This window comes from Hyperolius riggenbachi, chromosome 4 (genome assembly GCF_040937935.1).
Source record: "Hyperolius riggenbachi isolate aHypRig1 chromosome 4, aHypRig1.pri, whole genome shotgun sequence".
NCBI lineage: Eukaryota > Metazoa > Chordata > Amphibia > Anura > Hyperoliidae > Hyperolius > Hyperolius riggenbachi.
In genome coordinates, this window is record NC_090649.1 from 270,404,044 (window position 1) to 270,417,537 (window position 13,494).

A 13,494-nucleotide genomic window follows, 5' to 3' on the forward strand; every position below is an offset into this window, starting at 1 on the left:
AGCTGAGCAGATCATTACAAGTAGTAAGTTAGGCCTCAGACTCAATCAGTCAGTTATTGCAGTTGTACAGGAGGATCAAAGCTGGCTATATACTCGTCAATGTGGCCTACAGATAGATCCGCCGTCTCAGATCATTATCTGATCAGAGAGGGACCTATCTGATCAAATCCCTTCTCCTCTTTCCACTGCCAGGGCTCCTGCCTACTCTTCACCCCCAGTGAACTGTGTGTCCCATGACTAAATGCTACAGACCAGACACTAGGAGCATTGTGGCACACACCTGAGGACCTCTAGTATTTGGCCTTTAGTGTTTGTCACGTGATACACAGCTTACGGTGATTAAAGAAACAGGAAGAAGCCCCAGCAGTGGAGAGAAGACACAGGAGGAAGTGCAGCTGGATTGGTTAGATTAGCTCCGCTGCTGCATCCCTTGCCTCGAAATTGAACGTCGCTAGCAACGTGTTCCTGGCCTGACGATCGAGCAAAACCTTTTGATCTGGCGCAACTGATCAATTTTTGCTGAAAATTGATTGACTGGGAATCGTTAGCGAGATCAATTTCTAACAGAGTTGATCGAATCAGCTGGATATGGCCACCTTCACAAAGTATTTTCTCTCATGCAGAAAGAACTGCAAGGCAGCACATATTTTAAACAGTACTGACGCCTTCTTAGCAAAAGACGAAAACAAAAAGGCAATTTGAACTGTTAGTTTTGGAAATTTGTGCTTCACTGAAATGAAACTTTTTTTTTTTTTAACAACAAACAAACCTTGTACACTATCCATTTATATTCATATAATTGCGCTTAATGAAAGTGGAATTCCCCTATAAATTAGTAACAGGCATGCTTCAATCAAAAATATTTCTATAGACCTAAAGCCCAAATACAAAAGGCTACAAAAATACAACTCAGATGCTAATTTTTCATTCACCATGGATTACAGTTCCAACAAATCCTTCGGAGGCAAAATTATTTGATAGGGGTGGGTTAAATTATGTCAGGTTTTTATTGTCTGTTTTCTAGTTGGGAAGAATTAGCTCAGTACTAACCAGAGCTCGAATATAAACTTCATCAGAAAAATCTTGAGAAGTATTCTAATCTTTCCTTTCTTCATAGCTTTTTGTATTGCTGCCTTTGTCCCTGTTGGAAACATTTACCTCACATTATGCCATGCAAGGAAGATAGAAAGTTTCCAAAATGGAGGCTAAACAAAAATGATTGTGGGGAAAAAAATCTCATTATCTTCTGCAATTTTTTCATATGAACTTTCATATGAATCAGTCCGTTGTAGTATAATTGATGCCTTTTATTCATTGAGCTGTTTAAACACTTCAGTCTATCTGGACATTTATTGTCGTGTAGATAGACACCTCTGAAGTCTACCTGGACGCGTAAACACATCCAGTATTATAACAGTAGGTGTGGGCGCTTGTCCGCGCCAGCCCGCTATTAAACGTCGGCTTTTCTGTAGCTACAATTGGGGAAGGGAACCCAGGGTAGCGTTTCTAGCCATCTAGTGTCGAAAAGTAAAATTACACACACCACACAATGTTATTAAAAAAAATAAAAATACAATTAATCCCTTCCAAAGCGTAAAAAGAAAAAAAAAAAAAAGTTAAATAAGTCCATTAAGAGTTTTCTTAGGGACTCAATTTTTTTTTTTTAACCTTCTTAGCGGTATGCCCGACACTGTGTCGGACATGCCGCTGCAGAGGTTTTCCTGCCAATCGCGACCCGCCAGAACTAATTTATGTATTTAAATATGTAATTTAGATACTAGCTAGCACTAGGCTAGCTAGTATTGTGTGCCGGCACCCCCCGATTGCCCGCTGGATACATTACCACGCCGGGATCCAGTGAATGAGCAGCCTCCAGCTCAGGTCCGGTCCTCACTATGGGGAGGATCGGGACTGCGCATGACGTCAGTGACGTCAAGTACAATCCTCCCCATAGGGAAGACTGGAGCTGAGAGGGGAGGCTGCACCTATCGCGGGATCCCGGCGTGGTAATGTATTCAGCAGGCAATTGGGAGGATCGGGGGGCTTTGGGAGGTGCCGGCACACAATACTAGCTAACCTAGTGGTAGCTAGTATCAAAATTACATATTTAAATTAATAAATAAGCGCGGGGGGGGGGGGGCACGGACAATGCAAAACCTCCTGAGCATCGTAACGCTCAGGAGGTTAATATGTATGTCATAATTCAGAAAAATACACTTTTACTTCCAAATATTATATTGTAGTCATACATTGTATTAGGAACACAATTTAAATGTTGTGATAGCTGGGACTGATGGGCAAATAAAATGGGTGTTTTTTTTATAGTAGCATTTCTTATTTTAAAACTATAGAGGATGGAATTGGAGAAATATGTGTATTTAGTGTATTGTTTCCGTTTTTTCTTGTTTTTGCCTATAAAATAAAGTAATTACTCAAAATAAGACGCTCCGGACTATAAGACGCACCTAGGTTTAGAGGGCAAAAACCAGGAAAAAATAAAAAAATACTAAATCTAGGTGCATCCATGGTCCAGGAGTCTCATATAGACCTTTAACCTCCTCCTAAGATGTTTTTAAGTTATACTGGTCAGCTACACTAACCACTTCTGCCCCAACTACACTAACTAATGCCTCACCCCCAGCTACACTACACTTCACAAACCAGTCCCCCCCCCCCCCCACACCTCCAACCTAGCTACACTAATTAATCATTACAATTAAAAGAGCTCACCCATCATGATGAGGTTCCTGGTGAGGTGAGGCTGCAGCAGAGTTATCCGGCGGTGTTCCATTGCAGCATAGCAGCAGCTGCTGCAATGATCTGTATGCCGGTGTCCATTGTCCAGCATGTCCCTCCCAGCGGCAGCAGTGCGATAAGCTGTACAACTCCCTGGGTGGAATAGCAGCAGCTGCTGCAATGATCTGTATGCCGGTGTCCATTGTCCAGCATGTCCCTCCCAGCGGCAGCAGTGCGATAAGCTGTACAAGTCCCTGGGTGGAATAGCAGCAGCTGCTGCAATCATTTGCAATGCCTGTTTGTATCTGCCGGCTTGTCCCCCGAGCGGCTCCAGCAGCAACGTGATCCATGTTAACGCCCCATGAGGCATGGCAGTAGGTGCTAATAACGTCGCTTATTCATGGGCCTCTTCTGTCCCCGCATCAGCTGCACGTCAGTGTAATACGGGCACAGCGGGACATCTTCAGCCACTACACTGCCAGCGTCCGTCAGAGACCCTCTGTACTGCTTCCTTATTGGTTCGCCACATGACCCCGGCGCACGTGCAACGCAGGTCATCAGAGGGCACCAATAAGGAAGCAGTACAGAGGTCTCTGTCGGACGCTGGCAGTATAGTGGCTGCAGATGTCCCGCTGTGCCTATATTATACTGACGCGGCACGGCTGATGCGGGGACAGAAGAGGCCCATGAATAAGCGACGTTATTAGCACCTACTGCCATGCCTCCCGGGGAGTTAACACGGATCACGCTGCTGCTGGAGCCTCTTTGGGGACAAGCCAGCAGATACAAACAGGCATTGCAGATGATTGCAGCGGCTGCTGCTATGCCACCTAGGGAGTTGTACACACTGATCCCACTGTCGCCGCTGGGAGGGACAAGCTGGACAATGGACACCTGCATACAGATCATTGCAGCAGCTGCTGCTATGCTGCAATGGAACACCGCCGGATAACTCTGCTGCTGCTGACACAGTGCCCGCCCGGACAGCTATATTGTTACCTTTGGACTGTAAGACGCAGTAACTTTTTCTCCCCACTTTTGGGGGAGAAAAAGTGTGTCTTATAGTCCGAAAAATACGGTAGATCATTTACGTGTGAGAAGCAGTGATGAAGTTATGCCCAAATGAATTGGAGGTATGCTGACAGGTGAAAATGGCTTTTCATGTTAAAGTGAACCTCCGGACTAAAAATCTACTCAGCAGAACTGAAAAGGCTTGGTGTTTCTTTAACAGTTTCACAGCAGCAGAACTTTGTTTTTCTTACCAAAGCATCATTTTTAGATGCATTTTTAGCTAAGCTCCACCTATCAAAGAAAAAAAAGCCCGGGCTTTTTCCCCCTGATGCTGTGCAGAGCATGATGGGATTTCCTATGTTGTTATTCACGTTGCCTAGCAACTGGGAGAGGTGCTCAGGACACAGGACAGTTGGAACTGTGTCTCATGCTCCCTGTCACCTCCTTTCAACCGAAAAGATGGCTGCCATCATGAAATCAAACATTTACCTGTTCTTTTAAAACAGTGTGGGTAAGAGATTACCTATTTATTTTAATTAACATAACTAATGTAACTTAATGACAGTATGTTTGTTTAGGCTGGAGTTCCTCTTTAAGGTAAAATGGGCTGTAGGCTGAAGTGGTTAAAACTGCAATTGGTTGATTAAAATTTGCAACTTTTTTCTTTTAGTGCACGATGAAGCACTGCATCTGAAACGTCTCATAGTTTATACATATTACAACAAGCTCATACATTATGGAAACTATTTATGAAAAAAGGCCATAAAACAAGGAACAGACGGCAGCCAGAATTGCCACTTCTCTGTTCTTACTGCTGTATTGTTGTGTCCTCTGTGTGACAGCAGCTTACGGTATTTTACGAAAAAGTCTCTTCACTGCCTGAACATCGCACCCAAACGTTGGTGAATGTCACTACAAAAAATAGGAGGAAGTATCAGCTGATACTTCTCTAATGTGTTTTGCACATTTTGATACATTCTTCCCCTAATTTTGTGAAAAGTCAAAGACAACCCTTGACCTTGCTTGTATTTTTAGTTTTAGAACTATAGCAAAAAACAGGTAGCAATGAGCAGCACATTCATCAAGATACTTTATAATTGAGTTCCTAGGATATTCTGATACACATGTATAAATCAAATGAATTCCTGTATAAAAGGTACAAGCTTCAGGGCATGCACATCGCTTTTCTGTAGACTGGTCCACCAGTCTACTTCTGATGGGTTTTCAAAGATCATCCCCCTTGCTTGTTTGCTCTAGATCAGTGAAGTCAATGACCTAATCCAAACATGTAGTCAAGTGCAGCACTGAGAACCATGATCTGTACACCTGGAAGCTTAAACATTTAGTTGATTCCTAGATTTTTAACAAGATTGTACTGTATGCTCCATTTTCCTAATCCAACGGAAAAGGAGGCATAATCAGGTAGGCCCTGACTGGAATGAAACCGTTACTTGCATACCTGAATGTGTAAAATGAAAATGAAACAATGGAACACAGCATAGTTATTTGTCTACAGGCACTGTACATACAGTGGCTTGCAAAAGTATTCGGCCCCCTTGAAGTTTTCCACATTTTGTCACATTACTGCCACAAACATGAATCAATTTTATTGGAATTCCACATGAAAGACCAATACAAAGTCGTGTACACGTGAGAAGTGGAACGAAAATCATACATGATTCCAAACATTTTTTACAAATCAATAACTGCAAAGTGTGGTGTGCGTAATTATTCAGCCCCCTTTGGTCTGAGTCCAGTCAGTTGCCCATAGACATTGCCTGATGAGTGCTAATGACTAGAGTGCACCTGTGAGAGAATATTGGGAGCAACAACACCATGAAGTCCAAAGAACACACCAGACAGGTCAGGGATAAAGTTATTGAGAAATTTAAAGCCGGCCTAGGCTTCAAAAAGATTTCCAAAGCCTTGAACACCCCACGGAGCACTGTTCAAATGATCATTCAGAAATGGAAGTAGTATGGCACAACTGTAAACCTACCAAGACAAGGCCGTCCACCTAAACTCACAGGCCGAGCAAGAAGAGCGCTGATCAGAAATGCAGTCAAGAGGCCCATGGTGAATCTGGACGAACTGCAGAGATCTACAGCTCAGGTGGGGGAATCTGTCCATAGGACAACTATTAGTCGTGCACTTCACAAAGTTGGCCTTTATGGAAGAGTGGCAAGAAGAAACCATTGTTAACAGAAAATCATAAGAAGTCCTGTTTGCAGTTTGCCACAAGCCATGTGGGGGACACAGCAAACATGTGGAAGAAGGTGCTCTGGTCAGATGAGACCAAAACGGAACTTTTTGGCCAAAATGCAAAACGCTATGTGTGGTGGAAAACTAACTCTGAACACACCATCCCCACTGTCAAATATGGTGGTGGCAGTATCATGCTCTGGGGGTGCTTCTCTTCAGCAGGGACATGGAAGCTGGTCAGAGTTGATGGGAAGATAGATGGAGCCAAATACAGGGCAATCTTGGAAGAAAACCTCATGAACTCTGCAAAAGACTTGAGACTGGGGCGGAGGTTCACCTTCCAGCAGGACAACGACCCTAAACATAAAGCCAGGGCAACCATGGAATAGTTTAAAACAAAACATATCCATGTGTTAGAATGGCCCAGTCAAAGTCCAAATCTAAATCCAGTCGAAAATCTGTGTCAAGATCTGAAAACTGCTGTTCACAAACGCTGTCCATCTAATCTGACTGAGCTGGAGCTGTTTTGCAAAGAAGAATGGGCAAGAATTTCAGTCTCTAGATGTGCAAAGCTGGTAGAGACATACCCTAAAATATTGGCAGCTGTAATTGAAGCAAAAGGTGGTTCTACAAAGTATTGACTCAGAGGGGCTGAATAATTATGCACACCACACTTTGCACTTATTTGTAAAAAATGTTTGGAATCATGTATGATTTTCGTTCCACTTCTCACGTATACACCACTTTGTATTGGTCTTCCACGTGGAATTCCAATATAGTTGATTCATGATTGGGGCAGTAATGTAACAAAACGTGGAAAACTTCAAGGGGGCCGAATACTTTTGCAAGCCACTATACACGTTTATCTCATCATGTCCCCTTAAGGCGCGTACACACACCATACTGTAGCGAATGACGGGTCCGTCAGACCCTCCCGCTGGGTGGACGTTCTGCCGACTGTAGCACGTATGTACACGCTGTCGGCAGACAGATAAGAAGACAGCGGATCTATCAGAAACAGTGTTCTTATCAGTCTGCCGACAGCATGTACACATGTGAAACTGTCGGCAGAACGTCTGACGGACCCGTTGTTCGCTACAGTATGGCGTGTTTACGCGCCTTTAGGTACAATTTAAGTAGTTAAAAATGACAAGTAATAGCTGAACATTTGAGTCATGATCTTTTTAATTGAAGTCAGAAGACTATCATTTACCACATTGTTCCAATTCTACTGTCCGATCATTACTTAACTGTCTTACAGTATTCTTTTTCAGATGACAACACTGCTTCGTCACAAGATCCAATAATAAATCCTTTACCACGGAGTTCTCAACAAACTACAAATTTAATCACCTATTAGTGAGAAATGCTTGTGGAAGGTAACCTAGTTTCACTTGACTACTTCATTTCTATGATAACAAGAAAAATCAAATTCCCACTCTGTGATCATCTCTCTTAATCAGTAAACATCTTCATTGTGCTGCACTATTTGTAAGGGACTGGTCTTGTTATCCTGCAGTACTGAACATTAACTGGAATCTCACAGTGTAAGAATCTCTCCCTGCATTCTGAAATGACTAATTAAGTGGAACATGTTCTGCTGCTTCTATTTTCAGATGGTTGTCTCTTACTAATGGAAAGTGGCAGAAGCAGAAATGACAAACAAATAAGAAAATGAAGCATGTAATACTATCAATAATGCCTCTTCAAATTAACACAGACTGCTGCCATCAATTTATATGTCCTAAATTGCTGCCGTCAATTTATATGTCAAGACAGCTTAGTGAACACTGCTAAAGACTAAAGCAACAATATTAGGATAGGACAATAATTGCTAAGTGTGTTGTGGTTTCTGGATTTCATAAATACATAAATATATAGAATTTAATTAAAGTCTATCTCAAAGTAAACCCCCCCCATCCCCCCCAAAAAACAAAAAAAACCACTGATACCTAAAGAGAGATTTTTTTCCTTTTAAATTATACTTACCTAATCCCTAGCTGTACCTCCCTCTCACTGAAGCGCCTCTTCTTATACTGAGGTCAGCTTCACTGCTAACAGCTCAGAGGCTGGTTATATACATTTCAGATATTCAGAGCAGCTATAAGAGCAACTCTGATTGACATTTCTGCAACTAAATGTGGAGCAACAAGATGGTATGCTGTGTTGGCAGTAGACGGTCAGTTCACAAAGTGTGGCTCTCAGCAGAGCAAACTGAGTAATACTGGTAGGAATCAAGACTCAGCAGGTTCCAGGGAGTTAAATGCTCATATTGTGTGCGCTTATTATGCTCTTCATCGACCTATTAGACAGAGGGCTCGCAGGAGCGCTGCTGTCCCCTAATGGCATCTCTAGACGTTACAGCAACTTAAAGAGGAACTCCAGCCTAAACAAACATACTGTCATTAAGTTACATTACAGGGAGTGCAAAATTATTAGGCAAATGAGTATTTTGACCACATCATCCTCTTTATGCATGTTGTCTTACTCAAACCTGTATAGGCTCGAAAGCCTACTACCAATTAAGCATATTAGGTGATGTGCATCTCTGTAATGAGAAGGGGTGTGGTCTAATGACATCAACAACCTATATCAGGTGTGCATAATTATTAGGCAACTTCCTTTCCTTTGGCAAAATGGGTCAAAAGAAGGACTTGACAGGCTCAGAAAAGTCAAAAATAGTGGAATATCTTGCAGAGGGATGCAGCACTCTTAAAATTGCAAAGCTTCTGAAGCGTGATCATCGAACAATCAAGCGTTTAATTCAAAATAGTCATCAGGGTCGCAAGAAGCGCGTGGAAAAACCAAGGCGCAAAATAACTGCCCATGAACTGAGAAAAGGCAAGCGTGCAGCTGCCAAGATGCCACTTGCCACCAGTTTGGCCATATTTCAGAGCTGCAACATAACTGGAGTGCCCAAAAGCACAAGGTGTGCAATACTCAGAGACACGACCAAGATAAGAAAGGCTGAAAGACGACCACCACTGAACAAGACACACAAGCTGAAACGTCAAGACTGGGCCAAGAAATATCTAAAGACTGATTTTTCTAAGGTTTTAAGGACTGATGAAATAAGAGTGAGTCTTGATGGGCCAGATAGATGGGCCCGTGGCTGGATTGGTAAAGGGCAGAGAGCTCTAGTCCGACTCAGACGCCAGCAAGGTGGAGGTGGAGTACTGGTTTGGGCTGGTATCATCAAAGATGAGCTTGTGGGGCCTTTTCGGGTTGAGGATGGAGTCAAGCTCAACTCCCAGTCCTATTGCCAGTTTCTGGAAGACTCCTTCTTCAAGCAGTGGTACAGGAAGAAGTCTGCATCCTTCAAGAAAAACATGATTTTCATGCAGGACAATGCTCCATCACACGCGTCCAAGTACTCCACAGCGTGGCTGGCAAGAAAGGGTATAAAAGAAGAAAAACTAATGACATGGCCTCCTTGTTCACCTGATCTGAACCCCATTGAGAACCTGTGGTCCATCATAAAATGTGAGATTTACAAGGAGGGAAAACAGTACACCTCTCTGAACAGTGTCTGGGAGGCTGTGGTTGCTGCTGCACGCAATGTTGATGGTAAACAGATAAAAAAACTGACAGAATCCATGGATGGCAGGCTTTTAATAACTCTAGCCAAATGCAATCTTATTAGCAGCAGACCCCACAAGTGCTACGAGATTGGCAGCAGACCCCACAAGTGCTATGAGATTGGCAGCAGACCCCACAAATGCAATCTTATTAGCAGCAGACCTCACAAATGCAATCTTATTAGCAGCAGACCCCACACATGCAATCTTATTGGCAGCAGACCCCACAAATGCAATGAGATTGGCAGCAGACGCCACAAATGCAATGAGATTGGCAGCAGACCCCACAAATGCAATGAGATTGGCAGCAGACCCCACAAATGCAATGAGATAGGCAGCAGACGACACAAATGCAAGGAGATGGGCAGCAGACCCCACAAATGCTATGAAATTGACAGCAGACCCCACAAATGGTATGAGATTGTCAGCAGACCCCACAAATGCTATGAGATTGGCAGCAGACCCCACAAATGCAATCTTCTTAGCAGCAGACCTCACAAATGCAATCTTTTTAGCAGCAGACCCCACACATGCAATCTTATTGGCAGCAGACCCCACAAATGCAATGAGATTGGCAGCAGACGCCACAAATGCAATGAGATTGGCAGCAGACCCCACAAATGCAATGAGATTAGCAGCAGACCCCACAAATGCAATGAGATAGGCAGCAGACGACACAAATGCAAGGAGATGGGCAGCAGACCCCACAAATGCTATGAAATTGACAGCAGACCCCACAAATGGTATGAGATTGTCAGCAGACCCCACAAATGCTATGAGATTGGCAGCAGACCCCACAAATGCAATCTTATTGACAGCAGACCCCACAAATGCAAACTTATTGGCAGCAGACCCCACAAATGCAATCTTATTGGCAGCAGACCCCACAAATGCAATCTTATCGGCAGCAGACCCCACAAATGCTATGAGATTGGCAGCAGACCCCCACAAATGCTATGAGATTGGCAGCAGACCCCACAAATGCAATGAGATTGGAAGCAGACCCCACATACTGGTGATGCTCACTCACCAGGCCAGGCAGCTTCCAGTCAGCTCTTCAAACACCGCCAGGAGGCCGCAATAGCAGCATAGGGGGCAATCTCATAGCATTTGTGGGGTCTGCTGCCAATCTCATAGCATGTGGCTGGAAAGTGTAATGGTTAAGGGCTCTGCCTCTGACACAGGAGACCTGGGTTCAAATCTCGGCTCTGCCTGTTCAGTAAGCCAGCAACTATTTCAGTAAGGAGTTTCTTGGGCAAGTCTCCTTAACACTGCTACTGCCTACTGAGTGCGCTCTAGTGGCTGCCTCGCAAGCGCTTTGAGTCCGACAGGAGAAAGGCGCTATACAAATACTGCCATTATTGCCATTATTATACAGGCTGGGAACGGGAACAATCACTCGCGTTCCCATGCCTGTCGGCCGGTGACGGCCAAACCGGAAGTGTTCGCCGGCGGGTCCTGGGCCATCGGAGCGGGGCTGCGAGGGCACCGAACGTCTGCAGGGGGCTGAGGGAAGCCACAGGTGAGTTCATGTCATTTTTTTTGGGTGACTTTAGGTTCACTTTAAGGGAGCCAGAGAGCCATATGTTTGACCGCGGGGCCTCCTTCAGACGCAGGGGCCTGGGGCGACCCCCACTTGCCCCCTCCCCAAACGCTGTCTCTGAGACCTGATTTTCTGGATATTGACTACTCTGTTTGGATTGCTGCCTGGACTGACCCTTCTCTGGACTTGGATAATCTCTTGCTTGCTCGCTGATTATGGTTGAATTGATATGCGTTTGACCTCTGTCTAGTTATCAGACATCGAGTTTGCCTTCTCCCTGGGACTTTATTATTACCTCTGTGTTTGGGTCTGGCAGTATCTGTCTTCTCCTATTCAGTCTCTATATCTTACGCACCACATAGGGTGAAGACTGCAGTGTAGACTGGTGCATAGAGACTGAACCAAAGGCAGGGAATCTGCCAGACCTTACACTCTCAGTAAAGCAATATGCTCAGAACAGAATCAGCATTGCTGGACTGGACAAATCCCAGGAGTCAGGGAACCATTGTTGAAAAATATTTACAGATGGGGATTAACTTTCAAACTCTAATGCTGGGAATACACGTTTCGTTTTTGCCTTCGTTTCAGCCTTCGATTTGTTCGGTAAACGAATCGAGTGTTGAAAACGTATGTGAAAATAGTCATAATCTCATAGTTTCGATTAATAGACCCCAAAAACGAACGACTAGTGATCAAACATGTTTGATATTATCTCTCTTTATCCATCTAATCGAGCCATTGGTAGGCTTGATGGCTGTTCAGATCGATTATATATTCGTTTATGCCGTCCGCCCCTGTACTACGTATTGATCAACTCTATATTGTTGATGGGGACTTCGATAGGATTTTTTTTCAGGGTAGAGACTACAATTATCCGTGTGCAATTATTTTATTTGCGATCATGTTGACCGGGTTTGATACTGATTTGTTTGTCTTTTGTTTTATTGATTTTACTTTTTGTATGTCTTTTTCTCTGTTTGCAGTTGCTCCTGCTTGTAATTGCTTTTGCCTGAGGAAGCAGGCTTGTGTCCCGTGAAACGCGTTGCAAACTGTTTTTTTCATTAGGAGTACTAAATTGATTAAATTTGTTTACCATACAAAGTGGTCCTGTTTTGTTTTGTTGGGTGGGCAAGTCCACCATTGCCACCCACAATTTTATTGTTTTTAAATTGGCACTATTTTTATTATATTGGCGCCTCTGTTTTTCATTTACGTGTTTATCAAAAACTAGAGCCCAGTCAACTAATTTTTGAACAAAACAATCAAAACCTGACTAGAAAAGGGTGTTCTATTTATAGATCACACGCAGGTGTATAGATTGCAAGCAGCACAATGCAATTTAGTAGTTATTCCTGCTCAGTGCGTATATACTTATTGCTATAGCTCTAAGCATCATCCAGAACAGTGTTGTCAGTACAGCCTTGAATATTTGAGAGATCACCTTTCATAAAAAGCAAAGTAACTACCTCAATTACCAATGACATAAAAGAGACTTGTTGAAAAGGTATACTGTACATGTAGCATTGATTGCCATAACTTGAATAAGAAACATTATTGTGGCAAATTGACTAGTTTTTCTTTGGACTATAAAATCTGGCTTGTGCAGAACGTCAGCTGCTAAACTGAATCTATTAAATGTACGACTTCTATTTTACCCGTAAATTATTCGCAAGTTATCATAAAAAGACAGCAATTTTAATTAAGTTTGGACTAAATATTTAGCAAGCTAAAGTGCAACAAGAGCAGAACAATTAGAAGAATTATAAGCATGCTATTTGTGTTATTTAAAAATCAAAGTGCTACCTAAGGCAATTATTTTTTATCCTCTTAATATCTACACTAAAAATGCCTGAGGGAAAATAATTGACTTTGCTAATTTTACCACTGACAATTATGAAAAGGCTTTGCTTTTCATTATGGCTTCGGATATTCACAACTAATTGCTAGTCCCAGGAGGTGAACTGTGCGGAATGAATCACAGAGAGCACGATAAAAGGACAGAGTAGCTTATTAGTACCAGAAATGAAACTTTGAACTGTGCTTCCCAGAGAGAAAGAAGAGATAAGGGGGAACAGTTATACTGACTTGTGCTATCCAAAACTATGTCAAATACTCTGGAAAACTGATTAAACACAAAACTATTCATTTTGAAGCTTTCCAAATATGTTACGTTAATGGACATATATTGACAGCCTAATGGCCTTCATACTGGTGACAGTTACATTTGGCACAGAGGGCGGAGCCATAATCCACAGCAGATTTGTGACGCTGCTTTCATTTGGGATCTTGCACCCCACCCCACCATAGTTATATTCTTCATGTCTAGCACCCTCCTCCCTCCCCCCCCCCCCAGTGCTAACCCCTATCTAATGCCGTGCCCGAAACTCCCCTATAACTTTAGCTCATTCCTGAAGATGAACCATC